The following is a 27867-nucleotide window of genomic DNA, read 5'->3' as shown; positions in this document are numbered from 1 at the left end:
AACGTCCACCCACTTGGCCATCTACATAAAATGTAAGAGGTAAAACCCAGGATAATCTTACAGGACAGAAACCAGTGTCTAGAGAGAATGTAGCAGGCCTTCCAAAGTTCGAGGAGCAAGACAGAAACCGACAAGAAATCGAGAAAAAGGAAAACTATCCTACCAGGAAAGGGTGAGGAGTCGGACTGGCCTGAGATGGCTCTGAAACTCTGTGTGCACGCAGGTTGTCAGGACAACTTCGAATTTTGAGGTTGTTTATGACATCACGAGGATCACGTCCGCCAAGATGGCCGCACGGTTACAGACCGAGGATTGGCCTAGGCTAGGCTATTACAGGGAGGGATACCCAGAAACAGCTTTGAGAAACAGAAAGCGGACACAGAAACTGGAAGACATAAAACAGACGCTGATTCGAGGGGTAAGAAAGGAATCCTTGGCAAGAAGCGAGAATAGAGGGACAAGCCCCGAGAGGAGAACGTTGTCATCTATTCAAGTCTATGGGGAGGCCATGCTGATTCAAGCTTGCAACTTGATTGGAAGCAAGAGGCCGGACTTGGGCCTTATCAGACCTACGTGGTCCTTCTGCCTTAAGCATAAGCCAAAGTCAAGAATGAGGTCTTGAGGACGTTGAAGAGAAGACTCGATGCCTCCTTTCCTAGGCCCCTGGCATTCTTTGCAGATCAGTCTCACTTCCCATAGCTCTGGCGTCACGGGGGCCCACCGGGTACATGCTAATGTGTCCCAAGAGATGTCTTGGAAGCCTTGAAGGAATGGAGCCCCGTCACGCTTGGGCTACGTCTCTTTGTTTGGAAGTGCTCTACAAGGCTGCTGAAAAGCACCCTTTTCCACAGGGCTTCGTTCCTTCGTGAAGGCTGCCCTCCCAGGCTAGTGTGCTCAGTTTGCCTCCATCGAAATTCTCTCCCCCTACCTCTTGCCGTAGAAGGATTATGGATTATGTGTTTTGACACCACATGTAAGGAAGTGGGCTGAAAATGAGAACATTACAATTCTGTTGCAAGAAAAAGAAACAGGCCAGGGCTGAGGATGTAAGGCAAACAAATGGCACAGCCTATAGAAATAAAGTAAGCCCGTATCTAGACGGCACCTGGGGGAACGTTCCAGGATCAGGGGTGAAGTTCGAAACTTCCCAAATCCGGAAAGGAGACAGAAAAATATCTTTCCTGGAGAGAGGGATTCATCAGATTCGTCTAATTTGTCTTGGAAACATTGTGTCCGTGAAGGGGGATGCCAGGACCACCTCGAGTTTGGAGTTTCTGACCTCAGGATGTCAAACCAACCCAGATGACCACGTGTTCCCAGTGCTGAGTTTGACCCAGGCTAGGACAGCAAAGACTCCTTCAAGTGACCGGTGCAAATTCAAAGACAACAACCAAGAGTCACGAAAGCACTCACACCTCGGCCTAGAGAACATACGGTGATTCCAGAAATGCCAAATGAATCACTTGGAATGAAGGGGAACGGACTGATAAGCATGTCTAAGGGGGATAGCCGAGAAATACCATGACGATTCTCCTATGGAAAAGAGACAAAGCTCCCAGAAAATGGAAGGCGAACAGAAATCACCCCTGGATAATCCACAATGAAAGATGATGTCCGTCTTTAGACAGACTCTGCTGGAACGTTTGAAAGGCAGAGGAATTCACAAGCCAAAAGACGGCAGCGAAGGTCAAGGCTGGGCTAAGTGGGAAGGGGGAGTTATGAGACTGCTCCAAGCGGGCCAGGAAACCGTGTGTCCGTGGAGCTTGCCGGGACAGCAGAGACACGATTATGGCCAATCCTCTGACATCGCAGTGGACCCGAAAAACAACCTGGCCTCATCTACACAGTGCCAGAGTTGGGCTCAAGTAGCATATTCAAGTCCCATTGCCCTCAACTGCAGGTTGCCAACGGAACATGAAAGGGGCCGGCCGGTGGTGCAGCGGTGAGGTCCGCATCTTCTGGGTCGGTGGCCCGGGGTGGGCCGGGTGGACCCTCGGGTGAGCCTGCTCACCACTGCTTCAGGCATTCTGGGGCAGGCGTCCGAGGTAGTGTAGAGGCAGATGGGAAGTGACGTTAGACAGGGCCAGACTTCCACAGCAAATACAGGAGCATTGCCAGCAGATGTGAGCTCAGCGATGCACTTCTGCCAGAACAAAACCGATTCAAAGTTGCAAAGCATAGAGAAACTGAAGCTGAAAAGAAAAAGTGAACAACTGCATGCCAGTGAGAAGGATGAGATCTCTATGAAGAAACTTAGCAAAACAGGTGAAAGCCATGGCAATGGAACACTAACAAACGTTGGGGGACAGAAGTTCAAGAAGACACAAGGAGAAAGAAGGAGATTCCAGGATCTAGGAGTGGAAGCATCAACACACTGGAAACGTCCCTACCGGAGCAAGGAATCTCTGGATTCCATGCAATCCCAGTCAAAGTTGCAGCAATGTTTCCCACAGAGACAGAAGAGGGCATCCTAAAGTTTCTAGCCAGCAACAAGAGACCCTGACTAGGCAAAGGAATCCTCAGGAAAACGAAAAAAGCAGGACGTGGCACACTTTCCGATTTCAACATATAGGACGAAGCACTAGGTACCGAGACGGCACAGTCTGGGCCCCAAAACAGGCACACAGACCCCTGCAACAGAATCGAGAACCCAGAGCCCAACTCAAACGTACATGGACAGCCCATTTTCGACCAGGGAGCCAAGAGGAGACAGCGGAGAAAGGAGAGTCTCTACCATAAACGGTGCTGGGAAGCCTGCACAGCCACATGGAACACAACGAGAGTACACCATGATGTTACACCTGGCACACACACCACCTGAAATGGATCAAAGCCTTGAATGGCAGACTTGAAACCGTGAACCTTGGAGCAGAAGACCTAGGCAGAGTGCTCTTTGCCATCGGTCTGAGCCGCCTGTTTGGAAGAAGCAAGTCCGACTGGGCCAGGGCAACCAAGGCAACAAGAAACCAACGGGACCACGTCAAATGCAGACGCTTCTGCCCAGTGAAGGAAACCATCGACTGAATGCAAAGATAGCACAACGACTGGGGGAGGATGTTTGCAAACCACACATCGGACAAGGGGTGAAAAGCCCAAAGATGCAATCAACTCGCACGTCCCCACAAGAAAAAAATAAAACAACAAGCCAATGAAAACCTGGGCAGAAGATGGAAACAGAGATTTCTGCCAAGAAGATCGAAAGAGGGCCAACGGGTGCATGAACACTTGTTCACCGTCATGAAGTCTCAGGCCAATGCAAATGCAAACTGCAAGGGCACAGCAGCTCACTGTGGTCAGAATGGCTAGAAGGAAGCAGACAGGAAGCCACAAGTGTCAGAGAGGAGGTGGAGAGAAGGGAAGCCTCCTGCACCGTTGGTGGGAGTGCAGACCGGTGCAGCCACTACGCCAAGCGGTGTGGAACTGCCTCAGAACTTTAAGAATCCATGTCCCATATGATCCAGCTATTCCTCTGCGGCGTGTTGATCCAAAGAACTCGGAAACACTCCTGCCTAAAGACATGTGCACCGCTGAGTTCACCACAGCGTCGCTCCCACTACCCAAGACTTGGAAGCCTCCCTGGAGCCCAGCAAGGGACGAGTGCAGAAGGAAGATGGGCTATAGCCACGCAATGGCATACCAGTCAGCCGGAACCAAGGATGCAATCCAGCCACTTGTGACCACCAGAATGGCTGTGAGGGTTTCAGGGAAGTGAAACAAGCCCCAGGGAGCAAGGCAAGTACCGTAGGACCTCACTTAAGAGGAGAAGGAAAAACAAGCGGTCAGGAACAGGTGGCACGGGACATTTGATTGGGGGTTCCCAGAGACAAAGCGGGGAGGTGTGAGAGGGTGAAACAGATAATGAGGCACAAGTGTGTGGTGAGGGCCTGCTATTAGGCTTACGCAGGGGAAGATGATGTAAGCCACACGGAAGTCTACATCGATGAGGATGCAAATCGGAAAGATATAGGATGTTCTAATGCAGGGTTGCGGCAATAAATTCACCTAAAAGCAAAAAAAATCCAAAATGGGGTCCAGAATGACGGCATAAAGCTTTGGGGCTGAAAGAGATTAGAGAAGGTGAACTTCCAAGGCTGGAAAATCACCTCAAAATGCGTACTGATGCTACAGAAAGGGAGACCCTTCCAAATAGATGAAGAGGAATACTACCCACAGAACATGCTGCCTGCTAAACCCATGCACCCACGGAAAAGGTTACCGTCCAGGATGTTACTACTAATCACCTTCACGAATAATCCAAACAGGCCCACGTGTTCCCAAGCTCAGGCAAAAGGTTGGTCCAAAAGTCCACTTCAGGGCCGGCCCTGTGGCGGAGCGGGTAAGTGCCCACGTTCCGCTTGGCCGGCCCAGGCCTCACTGTTTCACATCACGGGTGCAGATCACATTAGCAGTGTTAGGACATACAGATTTCATGGTACGGTGCGGACAGGGATCATAAACTAAGTAGCAATGGTGAGGTCACGTTATCAATACGCACCCGAAAAAGAACCGTGAGGCTTTTACAATCCATGAACGCATCTGGTACACTTCCCCAGAGGAAGAAGGAAGGAAAACATGGGACCTGCCAAGGTGGAATCGGCAGAGTGCTAGGAGATGGCACGATCATTGCGCGTCAGAGGACTGCCCGGGCAACTTCAACTTGGGAGGGAGTCCAGGACTTTCTCTGGGGAACGTCCACCCACTTGGCCATCTACATAAAATGTAAGAGGTAAAACCCAGGATAATCTTACAGGACAGAAACCAGTGTCTAGAGAGAATGTAGCAGGCCTTCCAAAGTGCGAGGAGCAAGACAGAAACCGACAAGAAATCGAGAAAAAGGAAAACTATCCTACCAGGAAAGGGTGAGGAGTCGGACTGGCCTGAGATGGCTCTGAAACTCTGTGTGCACGCAGGTTGTCAGGACAACTTCGAATTTTGAGGTTGTTTATGACATCACGAGGATCACGTCCGCCAAGATGGCCGCACGGTTACAGACCGAGGATTGGCCTAGGCTAGGCTATTACAGGGAGGGATACCCAGAAACAGCTTTGAGAAACAGAAAGCGGACACAGAAACTGGAAGACATAAAACAGACGCTGATTCGAGGGGTAAGAAAGGAATCCTTGGCAAGAAGCGAGAATAGAGGGACAAGCCCCGAGAGGAGAACGTTGTCATCTATTCAAGTCTATGGGGAGGCCATGCTGATTCAAGCTTGCAACTTGATTGGAAGCAAGAGGCCGGACTTGGGCCTTATCAGACCTACGTGGTCCTTCTGCCTTAAGCATAAGCCAAAGTCAAGAATGAGGTCTTGAGGACGTTGAAGAGAAGACTCGATGCCTCCTTTCCTAGGCCCCTGGCATTCTTTGCAGATCAGTCTCACTTCCCATAGCTCTGGCGTCACGGGGGCCCACCGGGTACATGCTAATGTGTCCCAAGAGATGTCTTGGAAGCCTTGAAGGAATGGAGCCCCGTCACGCTTGGGCTACGTCTCTTTGTTTGGAAGTGCTCTACAAGGCTGCTGAAAAGCACCCTTTTCCACAGGGCTTCGTTCCTTCGTGAAGGCTGCCCTCCCAGGCTAGTGTGCTCAGTTTGCCTCCATCGAAATTCTCTCCCCCTACCTCTTGCCGTAGAAGGATTATGGATTATGTGTTTTGACACCACATGTAAGGAAGTGGGCTGAAAATGAGAACATTACAATTCTGTTTCAAGAAAAAGAAACAGGCCAGGGCTGAGGATGTAAGGCAAACAAATGGCACAGCCTATAGAAATAAAGTAAGCCCGTATCTAGACGGCACCTGGGGGAACGTTCCAGGATCAGGGGTGAAGTTCGAAACTTCCCAAATCCGGAAAGGAGACAGAAAAATATCTTTCCTGGAGAGAGGGATTCATCAGATTCGTCTAATTTGTCTTGGAAACATTGTGTCCGTGAAGGGGGATGCCAGGACCACCTCGAGTTTGGAGTTTCTGACCTCAGGATGTCAAACCAACCCAGATGACCACGTGTTCCCAGTGCTGAGTTTGACCCAGGCTAGGACAGCAAAGACTCCTTCAAGTGACCGGTGCAAATTCAAAGACAACAACCAAGAGTCACGAAAGCACTCACACCTCGGCCTAGAGAACATACGGTGATTCCAGAAATGCCAAATGAATCACTTGGAATGAAGGGGAACGGACTGATAAGCATGTCTAAGGGGGATAGCCGAGAAATACCATGACGATTCTCCTATGGAAAAGAGACAAAGGTCCCAGAAAATGGAAGGCGAACAGAAATCACCCATGGATAATCCACAATGAAAGATGATGTCCGTCTTTAGACAGACTCTGCTGGAACGTTTGAAAGGCAGAGGAATTCACAAGCCAAAAGACGGCAGCGAAGGTCAAGGCTGGGCTAAGTGGGAAGGGGGAGTTATGAGACTGCTCCAAGCGGGCCAGGAAACCGTGTGTCCGTGGAGCTTGCCGGGACAGCAGAGACACGATTATGGCCAATCCTCTGACATCGCAGTGGACCCGAAAAACAACCTGGCCTCATCTACACAGTGCCAGAGTTGGGCTCAAGTAGCATATTCAAGTCCCATTGCCCTCAACTGCAGGTTGCCAACGGAACATGAAAGGGGCCGGCCGGTGGTGCAGCGGTGAGGTCCGCACCTTCTGGGTCGGTGGCCCGGGGTGGGCCGGGTGGACCCTCGGGTGAGCCTGCTCACCACTGCTTCAGGCATTCTGGGGCAGGCGTCCGAGGTAGTGTAGAGGCAGATGGGAAGTGACGTTAGACAGGGCCAGACTTCCACAGCAAATACAGGAGCATTGCCAGCAGATGTGAGCTCAGCGATGCACTTCTGCCAGAACAAAACCGATTCAAAGTTGCAAAGCATAGAGAAACTGAAGCTGAAAAGAAAAAGTGAACAACTGCATGCCAGTGAGAAGGATGAGATCTCTATGAAGAAACTTAGCAAAACAGGTGAAAGCCATGGCAATGGAACACTAACAAACGTTGGGGGACAGAAGTTCAAGAAGACACAAGGAGAAAGAAGGAGATTCCAGGATCTAGGAGTGGAAGCATCAACACACTGGAAACGTCCCTACCGGAGCAAGGAATCTCTGGATTCCATGCAATCCCAGTCAAAGTTGCAGCAATGTTTCCCACAGAGACAGAAGAGGGCATCCTAAAGTTTCTAGCCAGCAACAAGAGACCCTGACTAGGCAAAGGAATCCTCAGGAAAACGAAAAAAGCAGGACGTGGCACACTTTCCGATTTCAACATATAGGACGAAGCACTAGGTACCGAGACGGCACAGTCTGGGCCCCAAAACAGGCACACAGACCCCTGCAACAGAATCGAGAACCCAGAGCCCAACTCAAACGTACATGGACAGCCCATTTTCGACCAGGGAGCCAAGAGGAGACAGCGGAGAAAGGAGAGTCTCTACCATAAACGGTGCTGGGAAGCCTGCACAGCCACATGGAACACAACGAGAGTACACCATGATGTTACACCTGGCACACACACCACCTGAAATGGATCAAAGCCTTGAATGGCAGACTTGAAACCGTGAACCTTGTAGCAGAAGACCTAGGCAGAGTGCTCTTTGCCATCGGTCTGAGCCGCCTGTTTGGAAGAAGCAAGTCCGACTGGGCCAGGGCAACCAAGGCAACAAGAAACCAACGGGACCACGTCAAATGCGGACGCTTCTGCCCAGTGAAGGAAACCATCGACTGAATGCAAAGATAGCACAACGACTGGGGGAGGATGTTTGCAAACCACACATCGGACAAGGGGTGAACAGCCCAAAGATGCAATCAACTCGCACGTCCCCACAAGAAAAAAAAAAAACAACAAGCCAATGAAAACCTGGGCAGAAGATGGAAACAGAGATTTCTGCCAAGAAGATCGAAAGAGGGCCAACGGGTGCATGAACACTTGTTCACCGTCATGAAGTCTCAGGCCAATGCAAATGCAAACTGCAAGGGCACAGCAGCTCACTGTGGTCAGAATGGCTAGAAGGAAGCAGACAGGAAGCCACAAGTGTCAGAGAGGAGGTGGAGAGAAGGGAAGCCTCCTGCACCGTTGGTGGGAGTGCAGACCGGTGCAGCCACTACGCCAAGCGGTGTGGAACTGCCTCAGAACTTTAAGAATCCATGTCCCATATGATCCAGCTATTCCTCTGCGGCGTGTTGATCCAAAGAACTCGGAAACACTCCTGCCTAAAGACATGTGCACCGCTGAGTTCACCACAGCGTCGCTCCCACTACCCAAGACTTGGAAGCCTCCCTGGAGCCCAGCAAGGGACGAGTGCAGAAGGAAGATGGGCTATAGCCACGCAATGGCATACCAGTCAGCCGGAACCAAGGATGCAATCCAGCCACTTGTGACCACCAGGATGGCTGTGAGGGTTTTAGGGAAGTGAAACAAGCCCCAGGGAGCAAGGCAAGTACCGTAGGACCTCACTTAAGAGGAGAAGGAAAAACAAGCGGTCAGGAACAGGTGGCACGGGACATTTGATTGGGGGTTCCCAGAGACAAAGCGGGGAGGTGTGAGAGGGTGAAACAGATGATGAGGCACAAGTGTGTGGTGAGGGCCTGCTATTAGGCTTACGCAGGGGAAGATGATGTAAGCCACACGGAAGTCTACATCGATGAGGATGCAAATCGGAAAGATATAGGATGTTCTAATGCAGGGTTGCGGCAATAAATTCACCTAAAAGCAAAAAAAATCCAAAATGGGGTCCAGAATGACGGCATAAAGCTTTGGGGCTGAAAGAGATTAGAGAAGGTGAACTTCCAAGGCTGGAAAATCACCTCAAAATGCGTACTGATGCTACAGAAAGGTACACCCTTCCAAATAGATGAAGAGGAATACTACCCACAGAACATGCTGCCTGCTAAACCCATGCACCCACGGAAAAGGTTACCGTCCAGGATGCTACTACTAATCACCTTCACAAATAATCCAAACAGGCCCACGTGTTCCCAAGCTCAGGCAAAAGGTTGGTCCAAAAGTCCACTTCAGGGCCGTCCCTGTGGCGGAGCGGGTAAGTGCCCACGTTCCGCTTGGCCGGCCCAGGCCTCACTGTTTCACATCACGGGTGCAGATCACATTAGCAGTGTTAGGACATACAGATTTCATGGTACGGTGCGGACAGGGATCATAAACTAAGTAGCAATGATGAGGTCACGTTATCAATACGCACCAGAAAAAGAACCGTGAGGCTTTTACAATCCATGAACGCATCTGGTACACTTCCCCAGAGGAAGAAGGAAGGAAAACATGGGACCTGCCAAGGTGGAATCGGCAGAGTGCTAGGAGATGGCACGATCATTGCGCGTCAGAGGACTGCCCGGGCAACTTCAACTTGGGAGGGAGTCCAGGACTTTCTCTGGGGAACGTCCACCCACTTGGCCATCTACATAAAATGTAAGAGGTAAAACCCAGGATAATCTTACAGGACAGAAACCAGTGTCTAGAGAGAATGTAGCAGGCCTTCCAAAGTTCGAGGAGCAAGACAGAAGCCGACAAGAAATCGAGAAAAAGGAAAACTATCCTACCAGGAAAGGGTGAGGAGTCGGACTGGCCTGAGATGGCTCTGAAACTCTGTGTGCACGCAGGTTGTCAGGACAACTTCGAATTTTGAGGTTGTTTATGACATCACGAGGATCACGTCCGCCAAGATGGCCGCACGGTTACAGACTGAGGATTGGCCTAGGCTAGGCTATTACAGGGAGGGATACCCAGAAACAGCTTTGAGAAACAGAAAGCGGACACAGAAACTGGAAGACATAAAACAGACGCTGATTCGAGGGGTAAGAAAGGAATCCTTGGCAAGAAGCGAGAAAAGAGGGACAAGCCCCGAGAGGAGAACGTTGTCATCTATTCAAGTCTATGGGGAGGCCATGCTGATTCAAGCTTGCAACTTGATTGGAAGCAAGAGGCCGGACTTGGGCCTTATCAGACCTGCATGGTCCTTCTGCCTTAAGCATAAGCCAAAGTCAAGAATGAGGTCTTGAGGACGTTGAAGAGAAGACTCGATGCCTCCTTTCCTAGGCCCCTGGCATTCTTTGCAGATCAGTCTCACTTCCCATAGCTCTGGCGTCACGGGGGCCCACCAGGTACATGCTAATGTGTCCCAAGAGATGTCTTGGAAGCCTTGAAGGAATGGAGCCCCGTCACGCTTGGGCTACGTCTCTTTGTTTGGAAGTGCTCTACAAGGCTGCTGAAAAGCACCCTTTTCCACAGGGCTTCGTTCCTTTGTGAAGGCTGCCCTCCCAGGCTAGTGTGCTCAGTTTGCCTCCATCGAAATTCTCTCCCCCTACCTCTTGCCGTAGAAGGATTATGGATTATGTGTTTTGACACCACATGTAAGGAAGTGGGCTGAAAATGAGAACATTACAATTCTGTTTCAAGAAAAAGAAACAGGCCAGGGCTGAGGATGTAAGGCAAACAAATGGCACAGCCTATAGAAATAAAGTAAGCCCGTATCTAGACGGCACCTGGGGGAACGTTCCAGGATCAGGGGTGAAGTTCGAAACTTCCCAAATCCGGAAAGGAGACAGAAAAATATCTTTCCTGGAGAGAGGGATTCATCAGATTCGTCTAATTTGTCTTGGAAACATTGTGTCCGTGAAGGGGGATGCCAGGACCACCTCGAGTTTGGAGTTTCTGACCTCAGGATGTCAAACCAACCCAGATGACCACGTGTTCCCAGTGCTGAGTTTGACCCAGGCTAGGACAGCAAAGACTCCTTCAAGTGACCGGTGCAAATTCAAAGACAACAACCAAGAGTCACGAAAGCACTCACACCTCGGCCTAGAGAACATACGGTGATTCCAGAAATGCCAAATGAATCACTTGGAATGAAGGGGAACGGACTGATAAGCATGTCTAAGGGGGATAGCCGAGAAATACCATGACGATTCTCCTATGGAAAAGAGACAAAGCTCCCAGAAAATGGAAGGCGAACAGAAATCACCCCTGGATAATCCACAATGAAAGATGATGTCCGTCTTTAGACAGACTCTGCTGGAACGTTTGAAAGGCAGAGAAATTCACAAGCCAAAAGACGGCAGCGAAGGTCAAGGCTGGGCTAAGTGGGAAGGGGGAGTTATGAGACTGCTCCAAGCGGGCCAGGAAACCGTGTGTCCGTGGAGCTTGCCGGGACAGCAGAGACACGATTATGGCCAATCCTCTGACATCGCAGTGGACCCGAAAAACAACCTGGCCTCATCTACACAGTGCCAGAGTTGGGCTCAAGTAGCATATTCAAGTCCCATTGCCCTCAACTGCAGGTTGCCAACGGAACATGAAAGGGGCCGGCCGGTGGTGCAGCGGTGAGGTCCGCACCTTCTGGGTCGGTGGCCCGGGGTGGGCCGGGTGGACCCTCGGGTGAGCCTGCTCACCACTGCTTCAGGCATTCTGGGGCAGGCGTCCGAGCTAGTGTAGAGGCAGATGGGAAGTGACGTTAGACAGGGCCAGACTTCCACAGCAAATACAGGAGCATTGCCAGCAGATGTGAGCTCAGCGATGCACTTCTGCCAGAACAAAACCGATTCAAAGTTGCAAAGCATAGAGAAACTGAAGCTGAAAAGAAAAAGTGAACAACTGCATGCCAGTGAGAAGGATGAGATCTCTATGAAGAAACTTAGCAAAACAGGTGAAAGCCATGGCAATGGAACACTAACAAACGTTGGGGGACAGAAGTTCAAGAAGACACAAGGAGAAAGAAGGAGATTCCAGGATCTAGGAGTGGAAGCATCAACACACTGGAAACGTCCCTACCGGAGCAAGGAATCTCTGGATTCCATGCAATCCCAGTCAAAGTTGCAGCAATGTTTCCCACAGAGACAGAAGAGGGCATCCTAAAGTTTCTAGCCAGCAACAAGAGACCCTGACTAGGCAAAGGAATCCTCAGGAAAACGAAAAAAGCAGGACGTGGCACACTTTCCGATTTCAACATATAGGACGAAGCACTAGGTACCGAGACGGCACAGTCTGGGCCCCAAAACAGGCACACAGACCCCTGCAACAGAATCGAGAACCCAGAGCCCAACTCAAACGTACATGGACAGCCCATTTTCGACCAGGGAGCCAAGAGGAGACAGCGGAGAAAGGAGAGTCTCTACCATAAACGGTGCTGGGAAGCCTGCACAGCCACATGGAACACAACGAGAGTACACCATGATGTTACACCTGGCACACACACCACCTGAAATGGATCAAAGCCTTGAATGGCAGACTTGAAACCGTGAACCTTGGAGCAGAAGACCTAGGCAGAGTGCTCTTTGCCATCGGTCTGAGCCGCCTGTTTGGAAGAAGCAAGTCCGACTGGGCCAGGGCAACCAAGGCAACAAGAAACCAACGGGACCACGTCAAATGCGGACGCTTCTGCCCAGTGAAGGAAACCATCGACTGAATGCAAAGATAGCACAACGACTGGGGGAGGATGTTTGCAAACCACACATCGGACAAGGGGTGAAAAGCCCAAAGATGCAATCAACTCGCACGTCCCCACAAGAAAAAAAAAAAACAACAAGCCAATGAAAACCTGGGCAGAAGATGGAAACAGAGATTTCTGCCAAGAAGATCGAAAGAGGGCCAACGGGTGCATGAACACTTGTTCACCGTCATTAAGTCTCAGGCCAATGCAAATGCAAACTGCAAGGGCACAGCAGCTCACTGTGGTCAGAATGGCTAGAAGGAAGCAGACAGGAAGCCACAAGTGTCAGAGAGGAGGTGGAGAGAAGGGAAGCCTCCTGCACCGTTGGTGGGAGTGCAGACCGGTGCAGCCACTACGCCAAGCGGTGTGGAACTGCCTCAGAACTTTAAGAATCCATGTCCCATATGATCCAGCTATTCCTCTGCGGCGTGTTGATCCAAAGAACTCGGAAACACTCCTGCCTAAAGACATGTGCACCGCTGAGTTCACCACAGCGTCGCTCCCACTACCCAAGACTTGGAAGCCTCCCTGGAGCCCAGCAAGGGACGAGTGCAGAAGGAAGATGGGCTATAGCCACGCAATGGCATACCAGTCAGCCGGAACCAAGGATGCAATCCAGCCACTTGTGACCACCAGAATGGCTGTGAGGGTTTTAGGGAAGTGAAACAAGCCCCAGGGAGCAAGGCAAGTACCGTAGGACCTCACTTAAGAGGAGAAGGAAAAACAAGCGGTCAGGAACAGGTGGCACGGGACATTTGATTGGGGGTTCCCAGAGACAAAGCGGGGAGGTGTGAGAGGGTGAAACAGATGATGAGGCACAAGTGTGTGGTGAGGGCCTGCTATTAGGCTTACGCAGGGGAAGATGATGTAAGCCACACGGAAGTCTACATCGATGAGGATGCAAATCGGAAAGATATAGGATGTTCTAATGCAGGGTTGCGGCAATAAATTCACCTAAAAGCAAAAAGAATCCAAAATGGGGTCCAGAATGACGGCATAAAGCTTTGGGGCTGAAAGAGATTAGAGAAGGTGAACTTCCAAGGCTGGAAAATCACCTCAAAATGCGTACTGATGCTACAGAAAGGGAGACCCTTCCAAATAGATGAAGAGGAATACTACCCACAGAACATGCTGCCTGCTAAACCCATGCACCCACGGAAAAGGTTACCGTCCAGGATGTTACTACTAATCACCTTCACGAATAATCCAAACAGGCCCACGTGTTCCCAAGCTCAGGCAAAAGGTTGGTCCAAAAGTCCACTTCAGGGCCGGCCCTGTGGCGGAGCGGGTAAGTGCCCATGTTCCGCTTGGCCGGCCCAGGCCTCACTGTTTCACATCACGGGTGCAGATCACATTAGCAGTGTTAGGACATACAGATTTCATGGTACGGTGCGGACAGGGATCATAAACTAAGTAGCAATGATGAGGTCACGTTATCAATACGCACCAGAAAAAGAACCGTGAGGCTTTTACAATCCATGAACGCATCTGGTACACTTCCCCAGAGGAAGAAGGAAGGAAAACATGGGACCTGCCAAGGTGGAATCGGCAGAGTGCTAGGAGATGGCACGATCATTGCGCGTCAGAGGACTGCCCGGGCAACTTCAACTTGGGAGGGAGTCCAGGACTTTCTCTGGGGAACGTCCACCCACTTGGCCATCTACATAAAATGTAAGAGGTAAAACCCAGGATAATCTTACAGGACAGAAACCAGTGTCTAGAGAGAATGTAGCAGGCCTTCCAAAGTTCGAGGAGCAAGACAGAAACCGACAAGAAATCGAGAAAAAGGAAAACTATCCTACCAGGAAAGGGTGAGGAGTCGGACTGGCCTGAGATGGCTCTGAAACTCTGTGTGCACGCAGGTTGTCAGGACAACTTCGAATTTTGAGGTTGTTTATGACATCACGAGGATCACGTCCGCCAAGATGGCCGCACGGTTACAGACCGAGGATTGGCCTAGGCTAGGCTATTACAGGGAGGGATACCCAGAAACAGCTTTGAGAAACAGAAAGCGGACACAGAAACTGGAAGACATAAAACAGACGCTGATTCGAGGGGTAAGAAAGGAATCCTTGGCAAGAAGCGAGAATAGAGGGACAAGCCCCGAGAGGAGAACGTTGTCATCTATTCAAGTCTATGGGGAGGCCATGCTGATTCAAGCTTGCAACTTGATTGGAAGCAAGAGGCCGGACTTGGGCCTTATCAGACCTACGTGGTCCTTCTGCCTTAAGCATAAGCCAAAGTCAAGAATGAGGTCTTGAGGACGTTGAAGAGAAGACTCGATGCCTCCTTTCCTAGGCCCCTGGCATTCTTTGCAGATCAGTCTCACTTCCCATAGCTCTGGCGTCACGGGGGCCCACCGGGTACATGCTAATGTGTCCCAAGAGATGTCTTGGAAGCCTTGAAGGAATGGAGCCCCGTCACGCTTGGGCTACGTCTCTTTGTTTGGAAGTGCTCTACAAGGCTGCTGAAAAGCACCCTTTTCCACAGGGCTTCGTTCCTTCGTGCAGGCTGCCCTCCCAGGCTAGTGTGCTCAGTTTGCCTCCATCGAAATTCTCTCCCCCTACCTCTTGCCGTAGAAGGATTATGGATTATGTGTTTTGACACCACATGTAAGGAAGTGGGCTGAAAATGAGAACATTACAATTCTGTTTCAAGAAAAAGAAACAGGCCAGGGCTGAGGATGTAAGGCAAACAAATGGCACAGCCTATAGAAATAAAGTAAGCCCGTATCTAGACGGCACCTGGGGGAACGTTCCAGGATCAGGGGTGAAGTTCGAAACTTCCCAAATCCGGAAAGGAGACAGAAAAATATCTTTCCTGGAGAGAGGGATTCATCAGATTCGTCTAATTTGTCTTGGAAACATTGTGTCCGTGAAGGGGGATGCCAGGACCACCTCGAGTTTGGAGTTTCTGACCTCAGGATGTCAAACCAACCCAGATGACCACGTGTTCCCAGTGCTTAGTTTGACCCAGGCTAGGACAGCAAAGACTCCTTCAAGTGACCGGTGCAAATTCAAAGACAACAACCAAGAGTCACGAAAGCACTCACACCTCGGCCTAGAGAACATACGGTGATTCCAGAAATGCCAAATGAATCACTTGGAATGAAGGGGAACGGACTGATAAGCATGTCTAAGGGGGATAGCCGAGAAATACCATGACGATTCTCCTATGGAAAAGAGACAAAGCTCCCAGAAAATGGAAGGCGAACAGAAATCACCCCTGGATAATCCACAATGAAAGATGATGTCCGTCTTTAGACAGACTCTGCTGGAACGTTTGAAAGGCAGAGAAATTCACAAGCCAAAAGACGGCAGCGAAGGTCAAGGCTGGGCTAAGTGGGAAGGGGGAGTTATGAGACTGCTCCAAGCGGGCCAGGAAACCGTGTGTCCGTGGAGCTTGCCGGGACAGCAGAGACACGATTATGGCCAATCCTCTGACATCGCAGTGGACCCGAAAAACAACCTGGCCTCATCTACACAGTGCCAGAGTTGGGCTCAAGTAGCATATTCAAGTCCCATTGCCCTCAACTGCAGGTTGCCAACGGAACATGAAAGGGGCCGGCCGGTGGTGCAGCGGTGAGGTCCGCACCTTCTGGGTCGGGGGCCCGGGGTGGGCCGGGTGGACCCTCGGGTGAGCCTGCTCACCACTGCTTCAGGCATTCTGGGGCAGGCGTCCGAGGTAGTGTAGAGGCAGATGGGAAGTGACGTTAGACAGGGCCAGACTTCCACAGCAAATACAGGAGCATTGCCAGCAGATGTGAGCTCAGCGATGCACTTCTGCCAGAACAAAACCGATTCAAAGTTGCAAAGCATAGAGAAACTGAAGCTGAAAAGAAAAAGTGAACAACTGCATGCCAGTGAGAAGGATGAGATCTCTATGAAGAAACTTAGCAAAACAGGTGAAAGCCATGGCAATGGAACACTAACAAACGTTGGGGGACAGAAGTTCAAGAAGACACAAGGAGAAAGAAGGAGATTCCAGGATCTAGGAGTGGAAGCATCAACACACTGGAAACGTCCCTACCGGAGCAAGGAATCTCTGGATTCCATGCAATCCCAGTCAAAGTTGCAGCAATGTTTCCCACAGAGACAGAAGAGGGCATCCTAAAGTTTCTAGCCAGCAACAAGAGACCCTGACTAGGCAAAGGAATCCTCAGGAAAACGAAAAAAGCAGGACGTGGCACACTTTCCGATTTCAACATATAGGACGAAGCACTAGGTACCGAGACGGCACAGTCTGGGCCCCAAAACAGGCACACAGACCCATGCAACAGAATCGAGAACCCAGAGCCCAACTCAAACGTACATGGACAGCCCATTTTCGACCAGGGAGCCAAGAGGAGACAGCGGAGAAAGGAGAGTCTCTACCATAAACGGTGCTGGGAAGCCTGCACAGCCACATGGAACACAACGAGAGTACACCATGATGTTACACCTGGCACACACACCACCTGAAATGGATCAAAGCCTTGAATGGCAGACTTGAAACCGTGAACCTTGGAGCAGAAGACCTAGGCAGAGTGCTCTTTGCCATCGGTCTGAGCCGCCTGTTTGGAAGAAGCAAGTCCGACTGGGCCAGGGCAACCAAGGCAACAAGAAACCAACGGGACCACGTCAAATGCGGACGCTTCTGCCCAGTGAAGGAAACCATCGACTGAATGCAAAGATAGCACAACGACTGGGGGAGGATGTTTGCAAACCACACATCGGACAAGGGGTGAAAAGCCCAAAGATGCAATCAACTCGCACGTCCCCACAAGAAAAAAAAAAAACAACAAGCCAATGAAAACCTGGGCAGAAGATGGAAACAGAGATTTCTGCCAAGAAGATCGAAAGAGGGCCAACGGGTGCATGAACACTTGTTCACCGTCATTAAGTCTCAGGCCAATGCAAATGCAAACTGCAAGGGCACAGCAGCTCACTGTGGTCAGAATGGCTAGAAGGAAGCAGACAGGAAGCCACAAGTGTCAGAGAGGAGGTGGAGAGAAGGGAAGCCTCCTGCACCGTTGGTGGGAGTGCAGACCGGTGCAGCCACTACGCCAAGCGGTGTGGAACTGCCTCAGAACTTTAAGAATCCATGTCCCATATGATCCAGCTATTCCTCTGCGGCGTGTTGATCCAAAGAACTCGGAAACACTCCTGCCTAAAGACATGTGCACCGCTGAGTTCACCACAGCGTCGCTCCCACTACCCAAGACTTGGAAGCCTCCCTGGAGCCCAGCAAGGGACGAGTGCAGAAGGAAGATGGGCTATAGCCACGCAATGGCATACCAGTCAGCCGGAACCAAGGATGCAATCCAGCCACTTGTGACCACCAGAATGGCTGTGAGGGTTTTAGGGAAGTGAAACAAGCCCCAGGGAGCAAGGCAAGTACCGTAGGACCTCACTTAAGAGGAGAAGGAAAAACAAGCGGTCAGGAACAGGTGGCACGGGACATTTGATTGGGGGTTCCCAGAGACAAAGCGGGGAGGTGTGAGAGGGTGAAACAGATGATGAGGCACAAGTGTGTGGTGAGGGCCTGCTATTAGGCTTACGCAGGGGAAGATGATGTAAGCCCCACGGAAGTCTACATCGATGAGGATGCAAATCGGAAAGATATAGGATGTTCTAATGCAGGGTTGCGGCAATAAATTCACCTAAAAGCAAAAAGAATCCAAAATGGGGTCCAGAATGACGGCATAAAGCTTTGGGGCTGAAAGAGATTAGAGAAGGTGAACTTCCAAGGCTGGAAAATCACCTCAAAATGCGTACTGATGCTACAGAAAGGGAGACCCTTCCAAATAGATGAAGAGGAATACTACCCACAGAACATGCTGCCTGCTAAACCCATGCACCCACGGAAAAGGTTACCGTCCAGGATGTTACTACTAATCACCTTCACGAATAATCCAAACAGGCCCACGTGTTCCCAAGCTCAGGCAAAAGGTTGGTCCAAAAGTCCACTTCAGGGCCGGCCCTGTGGCGGAGCGGGTAAGTGCCCACGTTCCGCTTGGCCGGCCCAGGCCTCACTGTTCCACATCACGGGTGCAGATCACATTAGCAGTGTTAGGACATACAGATTTCATGGTACGGTGCGGACAGGGATCATAAACTAAGTAGCAATGGTGAGGTCACGTTATCAATACGCACCAGAAAAAGAACCGTGAGGCTTTTACAATCCATGAACGCATCTGGTACACTTCCCCAGAGGAAGAAGGAAGGAAAACATGGGACCTGCCAAGGTGGAATCGGCAGAGTGCTAGGAGATGGCACGATCATTGCGCGTCAGAGGACTGCCCGGGCAACTTCAACTTGGGAGGGAGTCCAGGACTTTCTCTGGGGAACGTCCACCCACTTGGCCATCTACATAAAATGTAAGAGGTAAAACCCAGGATAATCTTACAGGACAGAAACCAGTGTCTAGAGAGAATGTAGCAGGCCTTCCAAAGTTCGAGGAGCAAGACAGAAACCGACAAGAAATCGAGAAAAAGGAAAACTATCCTACCAGGAAAGGGTGAGGAGTCGGACTGGCCTGAGATGGCTCTGAAACTCTGTGTGCACGCAGGTTGTCAGGACAACTTCGAATTTTGAGGTTGTTTATGACATCACGAGGATCACGTCCGCCAAGATGGCCGCACGGTTACAGACCGAGGATTGGCCTAGGCTAGGCTATTACAGGGAGGGATACCCAGAAACAGCTTTGAGAAACAGAAAGCGGACACAGAAACTGGAAGACATAAAACAGACGCTGATTCGAGGGGTAAGAAAGGAATCCTTGGCAAGAAGCGAGAATAGAGGGACAAGCCCCGAGAGGAGAACGTTGTCATCTATTCAAGTCTATGGGGAGGCCATGCTGATTCAAGCTTGCAACTTGATTGGAAGCAAGAGGCCGGACTTGGGCCTTATCAGACCTACGTGGTCCTTCTGCCTTAAGCATAAGCCAAAGTCAAGAATGAGGTCTTGAGGACGTTGAAGAGAAGACTCGATGCCTCCTTTCCTAGGCCCCTGGCATTCTTTGCAGATCAGTCTCACTTCCCATAGCTCTGGCGTCACGGGGGCCCACCGGGTACATGCTAATGTGTCCCAAGAGATGTCTTGGAAGCCTTGAAGGAATGGAGCCCCGTCACGCTTGGGCTACGTCTCTTTGTTTGGAAGTGCTCTACAAGGCTGCTGAAAAGCACCCTTTTCCACAGGGCTTCGTTCCTTCGTGAAGGCTGCCCTCCCAGGCTAGTGTGCTCAGTTTGCCTCCATCGAAATTCTCTCCCCCTACCTCTTGCCGTAGAAGGATTATGGATTATGTGTTTTGACACCACATGTAAGGAAGTGGGCTGAAAATGAGAACATTACAATTCTGTTTCAAGAAAAAGAAACAGGCCAGGGCTGAGGATGTAAGGCAAACAAATGGCACAGCCTATAGAAATAAAGTAAGCCCGTATCTAGACGGCACCTGGGGGAACGTTCCAGGATCAGGGGTGAAGTTCGAAACTTCCCAAATCCGGAAAGGAGACAGAAAAATATCTTTCCTGGAGAGAGGGATTCATCAGATTCGTCTAATTTGTCTTGGAAACATTGTGTCCGTGAAGGGGGATGCCAGGACCACCTCGAGTTTGGAGTTTCTGACCTCAGGATGTCAAACCAACCCAGATGACCACGTGTTCCCAGTGCTGAGTTTGACCCAGGCTAGGACAGCAAAGACTCCTTCAAGTGACCGGTGCAAATTCAAAGACAACAACCAAGAGTCACGAAAGCACTCACACCTCGGCCTAGAGAACATACGGTGATTCCAGAAATGCCAAATGAATCACTTGGAATGAAGGGGAACGGACTGATAAGCATGTCTAAGGGGGATAGCCGAGAAATACCATGACGATTCTCCTATGGAAAAGAGACAAAGCTCCCAGAAAATGGAAGGCGAACAGAAATCACCCCTGGATAATCCACAATGAAAGATGATGTCCGTCTTTAGACAGACTCTGCTGGAACGTTTGAAAGGCAGAGAAATTCACAAGCCAAAAGACGGCAGCGAAGGTCAAGGCTGGGCTAAGTGGGAAGGGGGAGTTATGAGACTGCTCCAAGCGGGCCAGGAAACCGTGTGTCCGTGGAGCTTGCCGGGACAGCAGAGACACGATTATGGCCAATCCTCTGACATCGCAGTGGACCCGAAAAACAACCTGGCCTCATCTACACAGTGCCAGAGTTGGGCTCAAGTAGCATATTCAAGTCCCATTGCCCTCAACTGCAGGTTGCCAACGGAACATGAAAGGGGCCGGCCGGTGGTGCAGCGGTGAGGTCCGCACCTTCTGGGTCGGTGGCCCGGGGTGGGCCGGGTGGACCCTCGGGTGAGCCTGCTCACCACTGCTTCAGGCATTCTGGGGCAGGCGTCCGAGCTAGTGTAGAGGCAGATGGGAAGTGACGTTAGACAGGGCCAGACTTCCACAGCAAATACAGGAGCATTGCCAGCAGATGTGAGCTCAGCGATGCACTTCTGCCAGAACAAAACCGATTCAAAGTTGCAAAGCATAGAGAAACTGAAGCTGAAAAGAAAAAGTGAACAACTGCATGCCAGTGAGAAGGATGAGATCTCTATGAAGAAACTTAGCAAAACAGGTGAAAGCCATGGCAATGGAACACTAACAAACGTTGGGGGACAGAAGTTCAAGAAGACACAAGGAGAAAGAAGGAGATTCCAGGATCTAGGAGTGGAAGCATCAACACACTGGAAACGTCCCTACCGGAGCAAGGAATCTCTGGATTCCATGCAATCCCAGTCAAAGTTGCAGCAATGTTTCCCACAGAGACAGAAGAGGGCATCCTAAAGTTTCTAGCCAGCAACAAGAGACCCTGACTAGGCAAAGGAATCCTCAGGAAAACGAAAAAAGCAGGACGTGGCACACTTTCCGATTTCAACATATAGGACGAAGCACTAGGTACCGAGACGGCACAGTCTGGGCCCCAATACAGGCACACAGACCCATGCAACAGAATCGAGAACCCAGAGCCCAACTCAAACGTACATGGACAGCCCATTTTCGACCAGGGAGCCAAGAGGAGACAGCGGAGAAAGGAGAGTCTCTACCATAAACGGTGCTGGGAAGCCTGCACAGCCACATGGAACACAACGAGAGTACACCATGATGTTACACCTGGCACACACACCACCTGAAATGGATCAAAGCCTTGAATGGCAGACTTGAAACCGTGAACCTTGGAGCAGAAGACCTAGGCAGAGTGCTCTTTGCCATCGGTCTGAGCCGCCTGTTTGGAAGAAGCAAGTCCGACTGGGCCAGGGCAACCAAGGCAACAAGAAACCAACGGGACCACGTCAAATGCGGACGCTTCTGCCCAGTGAAGGAAACCATCGACTGAATGCAAAGATAGCACAACGACTGGGGGAGGATGTTTGCAAACCACACATCGGACAAGGGGTGAAAAGCCCAAAGATGCAATCAACTCGCACGTCCCCACAAGAAAAAAAAAAAACAACAAGCCAATGAAAACCTGGGCAGAAGATGGAAACAGAGATTTCTGCCAAGAAGATCGAAAGAGGGCCAACGGGTGCATGAACACTTGTTCACCGTCATTAAGTCTCAGGCCAATGCAAATGCAAACTGCAAGGGCACAGCAGCTCACTGTGGTCAGAATGGCTAGAAGGAAGCAGACAGGAAGCCACAAGTGTCAGAGAGGAGGTGGAGAGAAGGGAAGCCTCCTGCACCGTTGGTGGGAGTGCAGACCGGTGCAGCCACTACGCCAAGCGGTGTGGAACTGCCTCAGAACTTTAAGAATCCATGTCCCATATGATCCAGCTATTCCTCTGCGGCGTGTTGATCCAAAGAACTCGGAAACACTCCTGCCTAAAGACATGTGCACCGCTGAGTTCACCACAGCGTCGCTCCCACTACCCAAGACTTGGAAGCCTCCCTGGAGCCCAGCAAGGGACGAGTGCAGAAGGAAGATGGGCTATAGCCACGCAATGGCATACCAGTCAGCCGGAACCAAGGATGCAATCCAGCCACTTGTGACCACCAGAATGGCTGTGAGGGTTTTAGGGAAGTGAAACAAGCCCCAGGGAGCAAGGCAAGTACCGTAGGACCTCACTTAAGAGGAGAAGGAAAAACAAGCGGTCAGGAACAGGTGGCACGGGACATTTGATTGGGGGTTCCCAGAGACAAAGCGGGGAGGTGTGAGAGGGTGAAACAGATGATGAGGCACAAGTGTGTGGTGAGGGCCTGCTATTAGGCTTACGCAGGGGAAGATGATGTAAGCCCCACGGAAGTCTACATCGATGAGGATGCAAATCGGAAAGATATAGGATGTTCTAATGCAGGGTTGCGGCAATAAATTCACCTAAAAGCAAAAAGAATCCAAAATGGGGTCCAGAATGACGGCATAAAGCTTTGGGGCTGAAAGAGATTAGAGAAGGTGAACTTCCAAGGCTGGAAAATCACCTCAAAATGCGTACTGATGCTACAGAAAGGGAGACCCTTCCAAATAGATGAAGAGGAATACTACCCACAGAACATGCTGCCTGCTAAACCCATGCACCCACGGAAAAGGTTACCGTCCAGGATGTTACTACTAATCACCTTCACGAATAATCCAAACAGGCCCACGTGTTCCCAAGCTCAGGCAAAAGGTTGGTCCAAAAGTCCACTTCAGGGCCGGCCCTGTGGCGGAGCGGGTAAGTGCCCACGTTCCGCTTGGCCGGCCCAGGCCTCACTGTTCCACATCACGGGTGCAGATCACATTAGCAGTGTTAGGACATACAGATTTCATGGTACGGTGCGGACAGGGATCATAAACTAAGTAGCAATGGTGAGGTCACGTTATCAATACGCACCAGAAAAAGAACCGTGAGGCTTTTACAATCCATGAACGCATCTGGTACACTTCCCCAGAGGAAGAAGGAAGGAAAACATGGGACCTGCCAAGGTGGAATCGGCAGAGTGCTAGGAGATGGCACGATCATTGCGCGTCAGAGGACTGCCCGGGCAAATTCAACTTGGGAGGGAGTCCAGGACTTTCTCTGGGGAACGTCCACCCACTTGGCCATCTACATAAAATGTAAGAGGTAAAACCCAGGATAATCTTACAGGACAGAAACCAGTGTCTAGAGAGAATGTAGCAGGCCTTCCAAAGTTCGAGGAGCAAGACAGAAACCGACAAGAAATCGAGAAAAAGGAAAACTATCCTACCAGGAAAGGGTGAGGAGTCGGACTGGCCTGAGATGGCTCTGAAACTCTGTGTGCACGCAGGTTGTCAGGACAACTTCGAATTTTGAGGTTGTTTATGACATCACGAGGATCACGTCCGCCAAGATGGCCGCACGGTTACAGACCGAGGATTGGCCTAGGCTAGGCTATTACAGGGAGGGATACCCAGAAACAGCTTTGAGAAACAGAAAGCGGACACAGAAACTGGAAGACATAAAACAGACGCTGATTCGAGGGGTAAGAAAGGAATCCTTGGCAAGAAGCGAGAATAGAGGGACAAGCCCCGAGAGGAGAACGTTGTCATCTATTCAAGTCTATGGGGAGGCCATGCTGATTCAAGCTTGCAACTTGATTGGAAGCAAGAGGCCGGACTTGGGCCTTATCAGACCTACGTGGTCCTTCTGCCTTAAGCATAAGCCAAAGTCAAGAATGAGGTCTTGAGGACGTTGAAGAGAAGACTCGATGCCTCCTTTCCTAGGCCCCTGGCATTCTTTGCAGATCAGTCTCACTTCCCATAGCTCTGGCGTCACGGGGGCCCACCGGGTACATGCTAATGTGTCCCAAGAGATGTCTTGGAAGCCTTGAAGGAATGGAGCCCCGTCACGCTTGGGCTACGTCTCTTTGTTTGGAAGTGCTCTACAAGGCTGCTGAAAAGCACCCTTTTCCACAGGGCTTCGTTCCTTCGTGAAGGCTGCCCTCCCAGGCTAGTGTGCTCAGTTTGCCTCCATCGAAATTCTCTCCCCCTACCTCTTGCCGTAGAAGGATTATGGATTATGTGTTTTGACACCACATGTAAGGAAGTGGGCTGAAAATGAGAACATTACAATTCTGTTTCAAGAAAAAGAAACAGGCCAGGGCTGAGGATGTAAGGCAAACAAATGGCACAGCCTATAGAAATAAAGTAAGCCCGTATCTAGACGGCACCTGGGGGAACGTTCCAGGATCAGGGGTGAAGTTCGAAACTTCCCAAATCCGGAAAGGAGACAGAAAAATATCTTTCCTGGAGAGAGGGATTCATCAGATTCGTCTAATTTGTCTTGGAAACATTGTGTCCGTGAAGGGGGATGCCAGGACCACCTCGAGTTTGGAGTTTCTGACCTCAGGATGTCAAACCAACCCAGATGACCACGTGTTCCCAGTGCTGAGTTTGACCCAGGCTAGGACAGCAAAGACTCCTTCAAGTGACCGGTGCAAATTCAAAGACAACAACCAAGAGTCACGAAAGCACTCACACCTCGGCCTAGAGAACATACGGTGATTCCAGAAATGCCAAATGAATCACTTGGAATGAAGGGGAACGGACTGATAAGCATGTCTAAGGGGGATAGCCGAGAAATACCATGACGATTCTCCTATGGAAAAGAGACAAAGCTCCCAGAAAATGGAAGGCGAACAGAAATCACCCCTGGATAATCCACAATGAAAGATGATGTCCGTCTTTAGACAGACTCTGCTGGAACGTTTGAAAGGCAGAGAAATTCACAAGCCAAAAGACGGCAGCGAAGGTCAAGGCTGGGCTAAGTGGGAAGGGGGAGTTATGAGACTGCTCCAAGCGGGCCAGGAAACCGTGTGTCCGTGGAGCTTGCCGGGACAGCAGAGACACGATTATGGCCAATCCTCTGACATCGCAGTGGACCCGAAAAACAACCTGGCCTCATCTACACAGTGCCAGAGTTGGGCTCAAGTAGCATATTCAAGTCCCATTGCCCTCAACTGCAGGTTGCCAACGGAACATGAAAGGGGCCGGCCGGTGGTGCAGCGGTGAGGTCCGCATCTTCTGGGTCGGTGGCCCGGGGTGGGCCGGGTGGACCCTCGGGTGAGCCTGCTCACCACTGCTTCAGGCATTCTGGGGCAGGCGTCCGAGGTAGTGTAGAGGCAGATGGGAAGTGATGTTAGACAGGGCCAGACTTCCACAGCAAATACAGGAGCATTGCCAGCAGATGTGAGCTCAGCGATGCACTTCTGCCAGAACAAAACCGATTCAAAGTTGCAAAGCATAGAGAAACTGAAGCTGAAAAGAAAAAGTGAACAACTGCATGCCAGTGAGAAGGATGAGATCTCTATGAAGAAACTTAGCAAAACAGGTGAAAGCCATGGCAATGGAACACTAACAAACGTTGGGGGACAGAAGTTCAAGAAGACACAAGGAGAAAGAAGGAGATTCCAGGATCTAGGAGTGGAAGCATCAACACACTGGAAACGTCCCTACCGGAGCAAGGAATCTCTGGATTCCATGCAATCCCAGTCAAAGTTGCAGCAATGTTTCCCACAGAGACAGAAGAGGGCATCCTAAAGTTTCTAGCCAGCAACAAGAGACCCTGACTAGGCAAAGGAATCCTCAGGAAAACGAAAAAAGCAGGACGTGGCACACTTTCCGATTTCAACATATAGGACGAAGCACTAGGTACCGAGACGGCACAGTCTGGGCCCCAAAACAGGCACACAGACCCATGCAACAGAATCGAGAACCCAGAGCCCAACTCAAACGTACATGGACAGCCCATTTTCGACCAGGGAGCCAAGAGGAGACAGCGGAGAAAGGAGAGTCTCTACCATAAACGGTGCTGGGAAGCCTGCACAGCCACATGGAACACAACGAGAGTACACCATGATGTTACACCTGGCACACACACCACCTGAAATGGATCAAAGCCTTGAATGGCAGACTTGAAACCGTGAACCTTGGAGCAGAAGACCTAGGCAGAGTGCTCTTTGCCATCGGTCTGAGCCGCCTGTTTGGAAGAAGCAAGTCCGACTGGGCCAGGGCAACCAAGGCAACAAGAAACCAACGGGACCACGTCAAATGCGGACGCTTCTGCCCAGTGAAGGAAACCATCGACTGAATGCAAAGATAGCACAACGACTGGGGGAGGATGTTTGCAAACCACACATCGGACAAGGGGTGAAAAGCCCAAAGATGCAATCAACTCGCACGTCCCCACAAGAAAAAAAAAAAAACAACAAGCCAATGAAAACCTGGGCAGAAGATGGAAACAGAGATTTCTGCCAAGAAGATCGAAAGAGGGCCAACGGGTGCATGAACACTTGTTCACCGTCATGAAGTCTCAGGCCAATGCAAATGCAAACTGCAAGGGCACAGCAGCTCACTGTGGTCAGAATGGCTAGAAGGAAGCAGACAGGAAGCCACAAGTGTCAGAGAGGAGGTGGAGAGAAGGGAAGCCTCCTGCACCGTTGGTGGGAGTGCAGACCGGTGCAGCCACTACGCCAAGCGGTGTGGAACTGCCTCAGAACTTTAAGAATCCATGTCCCATATGATCCAGCTATTCCTCTGCGGCGTGTTGATCCAAAGAACTCGGAAACACTCCTGCCTAAAGACATGTGCACCGCTGAGTTCACCACAGCGTCGCTCCCACTACCCAAGACTTGGAAGCCTCCCTGGAGCCCAGCAAGGGACGAGTGCAGAAGGAAGATGGGCTATAGCCACGCAATGGCATACCAGTCAGCCGGAACCAAGGATGCAATCCAGCCACTTGTGACCACCAGAATGGCTGTGAGGGTTTTAGGGAAGTGAAACAAGCCCCAGGGAGCAAGGCAAGTACCGTAGGACCTCACTTAAGAGGAGAAGGAAAAACAAGCGGTCAGGAACAGGTGGCACGGGACATTTGATTGGGGGTTCCCAGAGACAAAGCGGGGAGGTGTGAGAGGGTGAAACAGATGATGAGGCACAAGTGTGTGCTGAGGGCCTGCTATTAGGCTTACGCAGGGGAAGATGATGTAAGCCACACGGAAGTCTACATCGATGAGGATGCAAATCGGAAAGATATAGGATGTTCTAATGCAGGGTTGCGGCAATAAATTCACCTAAAAGCAAAAAGAATCCAAAATGGGGTCCAGAATGACGGCATAAAGCTTTGGGGCTGAAAGAGATTAGAGAAGGTGAACTTCCAAGGCTGGAAAATCACCTCAAAATGCGTACTGATGCTACAGAAAGGGAGACCCTTCCAAATAGATGAAGAGGAATACTACCCACAGAACATGCTGCCTGCTAAACCCATGCACCCACGGAAAAGGTTACCGTCCAGGATGTTACTACTAATCACCTTCACGAATAATCCAAACAGGCCCACGTGTTCCCAAGCTCAGGCAAAAGGTTGGTCCAAAAGTCCACTTCAGGGCCGGCCCTGTGGCGGAGCGGGTAAGTGCCCACGTTCCGCTTGGCCGGCCCAGGCCTCACTGTTTCACATCACGGGTGCAGATCACATTAGCAGTGTTAGGACATACAGATTTCAT

The sequence above is a fragment of the Equus asinus genome, chromosome 25, assembly GCF_041296235.1.
Source record: "Equus asinus isolate D_3611 breed Donkey chromosome 25, EquAss-T2T_v2, whole genome shotgun sequence".
NCBI lineage: Eukaryota > Metazoa > Chordata > Mammalia > Perissodactyla > Equidae > Equus > Equus asinus.
Note: the sequence above shows the minus strand (reverse complement) of the source record.